This window comes from Ipomoea nil, unplaced genomic scaffold (assembly GCF_001879475.1).
Source record: "Ipomoea nil cultivar Tokyo-kokei standard unplaced genomic scaffold, Asagao_1.1 scaffold2735, whole genome shotgun sequence".
Classification (NCBI taxonomy): Eukaryota; Viridiplantae; Streptophyta; class Magnoliopsida; order Solanales; family Convolvulaceae; genus Ipomoea; species Ipomoea nil.
Window position 1 is genome coordinate 394,269 of NW_017619163.1, and position 6,063 is coordinate 400,331.

The following is a 6,063-nucleotide window of genomic DNA, read 5'->3' on the forward strand; positions in this document are numbered from 1 at the left end:
GTTTTGAAGGGTCTTGAATGGAAAACAATGTCGTCTAGGCAATGACGGTAAACGTGGTGCTTCTTGGGAGGCAACCCAAGGTTTCTTTTCGTTTTTATTGTTGTACTTTGATTTTGTTGAAATAAGAATGCAAATGTGAAAAATGTCCATAGTTTTTGTCTTTGTGTGGAATTTGGAAACTAACCATGTAGGGATTGAGAGTTGATGATGGCTAAAAATGGACCAAAAAAGGCAAACATTGAAGTGAAGAACAAAAAATGAGGAAAAGGCAAAAGAGGAAGCCACAACGTGTGCCACAACGCACGTTGTGGTGAACATTGTGCAATTCCAGAGCCATTCACAACGCACGTTGTAAAAAGCATTGTGAGATTCTAGTGAGTTCAACATCAATCATATGCAAATTTCCCTCCTACTATTGACAACACGAAGCTTCTCCGATTTGTCATCCCTTGAGAACGATAAAATCCGGGAGTCATCCCACAAATATTTTTTGACGAAAATTATGTACAAGCAAGAGATCATCACAGAGACAGCAATACGGGCCCCTCTCAATACATCAATCGGACGCCGTAAACTTGCCTCCCATACCGCCCCATTACGGGCCTTCCAAAGATGGTACAAAACAGCTGCCACCTTTACAATAGCATCATCTGTTAGCACACTTAAAGCATTCTGGAACCAAGAAGCAAAAGAATCTCCTATCACACAAGAAATGGGGAGATGGGACTCATGCCATACACGGGCAAATTATTGCATGGACCATGCTCCACACAATTGTATGGACCATGAATATCAGGTACATTTTTAATATACTAAGGGTACATTATTTTTGTATTGAAGGTACATTATTTTTGTATTCAATATACATTATATAAAATAATATACCCTTAGTATATTAAAAATGTACTTTATGTACAAAAATAATGTATCCTTAGTATATTAAAAATGTACTTTTTATTTATGGTCCACACAATTTGTGGACCATGGTCCATGCAATAATGATTGCCATACACGTTGCGCAAAATCACAGCCAATTAAAGCATGCATAACATCGTCATGATAGGCTGCACACATAGGACATGACGGGCTCACTTCCACCCTCCTTAAAAGGAGATTACAAGTGGTGGAAAGAATACCCCTAATAGCTCTCCACAAGAAAATCCTCCATCTGGGGGGGGGGGGGGGGGGTCTTTCAATTTCCATAATGCATTCCATTTATCAAAGCCTCCTTGGTCACCATTATATTCCCCCAGAATGAGTCTATAGCCAGTCTTGACAGTGTAACATCCTCTTGGGTCCCCATGCCAATACCACAAATCCTCATAAGATGGGCAAACGGGTACTTTCAGACTGGTTCACATCATCAGGCAAAAAGATGTCTCTCAAGATAGCTAGGTCCCAAGTCTGTGTATTCTGGTCAATCAAACGTGACACATTAGAGCCCCGCAAATACTGGGGCATTGGCGTCTGAATAATAGGAATAAAACCATCCAATAGCCACGGACCCCCCCCCCCCCCACCCCACAATTAACGTAGCATCCCCACCCCCTACCAATTCTTTTTCTCACGCCAGAACAAATAATATTATCGGCTGCCATAATGCTCCTCCAACAATAGCTTGGGTTATTACCTACAGTTGCATCAATAAAAGAGGACTTGGGAAAATACCTTGACTTGTACACCCTGGCTACAAGTGACTCGGATTCGTAAGAAAATACCAAGCCTGCTTACCCAACATGGCTAAATTAAAAGCTCTGAGATCCTTAAAACCTAAGCCACCCATTGTCTTGGGTCTAGCAAGTCGGTCCCAAGCCATCCAATGAATACCCCTTCCATTAGAACCACCATGATCCCACCAGAAATGGTTCATAGTTCTTTCAATAGCAGTACACAGAGTGCCAGGTAGCAAAAATACACTCATAGAAAAAAGCCCGTGCCCAATGAATCCACTCAGAGAGAAAGAGAACAGTATCATCACAACCTCATGAATCCAAGATATTATTATTGTTTCAGGGAAAATTGATGAATTTCTAGGTGGCCTTGGCGGTGGGAGAAGCTGAGGATCGTCTCGGCTGTCACGGCCAAGGGGCCATGGGAGAGCTGAGGCGTGGTGCCATCAAACCAAGGATTTGCTGCTAATAATTACGTCATATTAGTTTCCTTTTTGTTAATTTTCTTATTGTTATCTTTTCTGTTTCCTTTCCCTGATATTCCTTCCACTAATTTAGGAGTTTGTTGGATGGCTAGAATGTAGGGATGAGTATTGTAGAATGGCATATCATCTTGGAAATGAATATGAATTGTCATTTTTAGTTCCTCTCCCCTCTCTCTAACTTTTCTTCCGTTTCCTTCTCTGCAAATCCCTCATTTTCTTCTTTGCAAATCTCCCATTTTCTTCTACAATCTCCCTTTCCCTTATGATCTACTGTTTCTTCCTCTCTCCCTCTCTCTCTTTCTCTGTTCAATTGTAAGGGTCATTACACGTGGCCTCGGCTGATGGCTGAGGAGCCCTTGGCCACCATGACCGAGGACAGCCTTGGCCATGGTGGAGGCAGAGGACCGCCTCAGCTGCCATGGCTGAGGCGGCCTCGGCTGCCGTGGCCTCGGCGAGCCTCAGCCAGTTCTTTTTTTTTTTTTGATTTTTTTTTCTTGTTTTGTTTTGTTCCTTTTTTTTTATAATTTTATAATAATAATAATTATTATTATTATTATATTTTTTAATTTTTTTTTGTATGTACAGCTTACTTTAGTCGGCCGTAGGCTCGGCCAAAGGTCAGCTCTTCCGTAGGATAGTCAGCGAGGTCAGACCCTGTACTAACCCTTAGGGAATAACGTTTTCGTAACCAAACTATGAGCTTGGCCAAGAAAGCGCCCTTCCGTCGGGTAGCTAGCGGGATCGGATCCCGTGCTGGCCTTTAGGGAATGTAGTACGTGTAGGGTAGTCAGCGAGGTCAGACCTCGTACTAACCCTTAGGAAATAGCGTTTTCATAACCAAACTATGAGCTTGCTAAGAAAGCGCCCTTCCATCGGGTAGCTAGCAGGATCAGATCCCGTGCTGGCCCTTAGGGAATGGAGTAAGTGTAGGGTAGTCAGCGAGGTCGGACCTCGTACTAACCCTTAAGAAATAGCATTTTCATAACCAAACTATGAGCTTGCTAAGAAAGCGCCCTTCTGTTGTGTAGCTATTGGGATCGGATCCCGTGCAGCCAGTTTCTTTTTTTTTTTTTTTTTCGGGGGGCGGCCGAGGCAGCCTCGGCCGACTCCTCAGCCAGGTTTGGCCGAGGCGCTGCCTCAGCCCTTTTTTTTTTTTTTGTTTTGAGGTGGCCGAGGCAGCCTCGACCGACTTTTGGCTAAGGCGGCGCCTCAGCCAGGTTTGGTCGAGGCGGCCCTCGGCTAGTTCGATTTTTTTATTTTTTTTTTTATTTTTTTTTGTCGAGGACATACCTCGATGAAACAGTTGAGGATAGGCCTCGACCATGGTGGCCACTTCATATCTGAGTCGTCCCCTTGAATGCCTGCTCCTCTGCCCCTTGCTTGCCTTTTCCTGGAGCGTAAGCACCGTGACACTGGATCCTCTCTCGTCGTGGAGATATCACTTCATCCTCCGGCATAGGCACCGGGGCACTTGTCATTGCTGAATGGATTAGGTAGTCGCCCGGAGATCCACATGTGGTACCAGTGCCCGAGTCGTTGCTGCCCTCCTCTACTTTTGTTGTTGGCCATGTCGTTCGTGCTAGAGTTGTTGTTGTTATTGCGATTCAGGGTGCGAGAACCATGGAAGCTTGCTGCAAGCTTGTTGATGATCGAGATAGAAAGATGTATGTTGTTGTCTGCTTGAGAGTTGATGTATGTCAGACTCTCAATGAAAGCACCTTTGACGGTAAATATCTACCGGATAATATTATATGAGAGTAATGAGTAACAATAGTTGTATTGCTAAGTGTTTCAGTACAGTATAGTGAACGTGTCCCTACTTGTTACATGTGCTAAGCATTTATAGTACAACAGTAACGGTAACAACTAGTATAGTGCGGATTAATGGCCTCACAATCAATGCAATGGCTCCCCTCAGTGTCAGGCTCCTCAGTAACTCCTCTCTTTGATGAGACGGTGCTTAATGAGTCGCTTATTTTGAATGGCTCAAATTAAAAGTCTATTTGTGAAGTAGAAGTCAATAGAAGATTTATTTGCTTGGAGCTAATCAGAAGGGAAATTCAAAATTATAAGTGGCTGTGATTCTTTTGAGGTATTAACGTGGATCAAGGTGGGAAGGGAATGTTGCTATAAAAGGGAGGCTGCTCATAATGGAAACTTACAGTTTTTCATATGCTAAATTGAGAGGAACGAACTTCTATATATTGTAGCACTTATAATCAGTTTACTACACTTATTTTATGAGGGATTTCATCTGAGCTATACATTATGTACCTGGGTCAGCAGAAGTATCTCTTGAAGATAGTCACGGCATGCACGTCAATCCTGAGTAGATGTTAGAAAGGTGTTGTGCCAGTAACGGTTGTTAGCCTTATGTACGTACCTCTTGTAAAACTTGTAACACCCCCGATTTTCAGCATATTTTAAAACAATTAAAGATTACGAAATTGATGTGCATCCAATTGTGCACATTTTTACAATTGATTTGATTATATTTGTTAGGCTTGAGTTCATGATTTTGGTAATTTATTGACATAATCCTTTATTTTATCATTGAATTATGGTTCACACTTGTTTTGAATGTTTTATGATGTTTGTTAGTGTTTTTGAACCATTTTAGGTCAAAGGTATGAGCAAGGGGAGTTCAAGGATGAGTTTGGAGCAATTTTAGACGAGTTCGGGGCCAGGGGGCTCGACGCGTCAAAATTTTACCGAAACAATTAATTTCGCGCACAGGAGGTTTCGACGTGTCGAAACGCGTCTGTTTTTCAATAAAAACAGACGCCTAAAGTGGCGCTGCTGGGCAAAATTCAACACAGGCGCGGGATTTCTTAATTTTTTCTTTCTTAAAGTCAAAGAACGTATTTCAACGTATTTAAAGTCAAAGAACGTATTTCAAGGCCATACCAAATCAAAGAAATAATTTTCAAGATGGAAAGTAAAATTAGGGCAATGATTTTCCAAGCAAATTAAATAGGAAATATTCCTAATTTCTCCAGGGTTGATCCCAGCTTTGTACCTACTATAAAATCCCCCCTTCCTCAACCCCAAACATAAAAATTCAGAGAATTCAGAGATCTTTGGAGACAAGACAGGGAGAAATCAAGAGCCACAAGTGGTCTTGGGAAGCAAGAAGAAGACTAGGGAGATTTGAGAGAATCGTCTGGTTCATTCTTGTACTCTTTTGATAATTTGTATTTTCTTTATTAATATTTGCTCTGTATAATTTAGTCATGCTTGGCTAAATTCTTTAGAGATTCTTGGGTAAAAGTGTTTATGAACCTATGTGCCTGAGCTCTTAGATTCGTTAATATATTATTATTATTTGGATTTAATGCTTGTGTTGCAATTGTGATTATATTGTTTGATGCTTGTAATTAGTGGCCACAGTTACTTGTTTCGTTTGCTATCTTTGTGTCACAACGAGAGTTTGGCATAATTTAGGGCACACACAATTGCACCTAACTATTGCACCTTGAGAAAGGGTAATTTTGTTAGGGAGTTTAATTCTTGATTATTGCGCATCGAGGGATGGTAGTAGTTAGGAATTTATGATGCTTGATCTTGTTTTATTGGGTGTTTAAGCCACGAGAGTGGAAATTCACTTGTGTTAGTGACTACGAGAGTAGCTCTATACCACCTTGCATCCTCACACTTGTTAAACTCAGATTTTAATATTGTCCTTAAGATTTGGCACTAGGTGATTAAATACTTGAATCTCAGGAATCTCATCTTCTCTCTAATTGTTTTCAAAATCCCGAATCTTTGCTTTATTTTATTTATTTTATGCAAATTAATCATCTAAACAATTGTTAGGATTAGCTCTAATGAATAAATTAGTTACTAGTGCTTGATATAACCACTTCCCTATGGATCGATAACTCGTACTCGAGTATTATTTGTTTGCA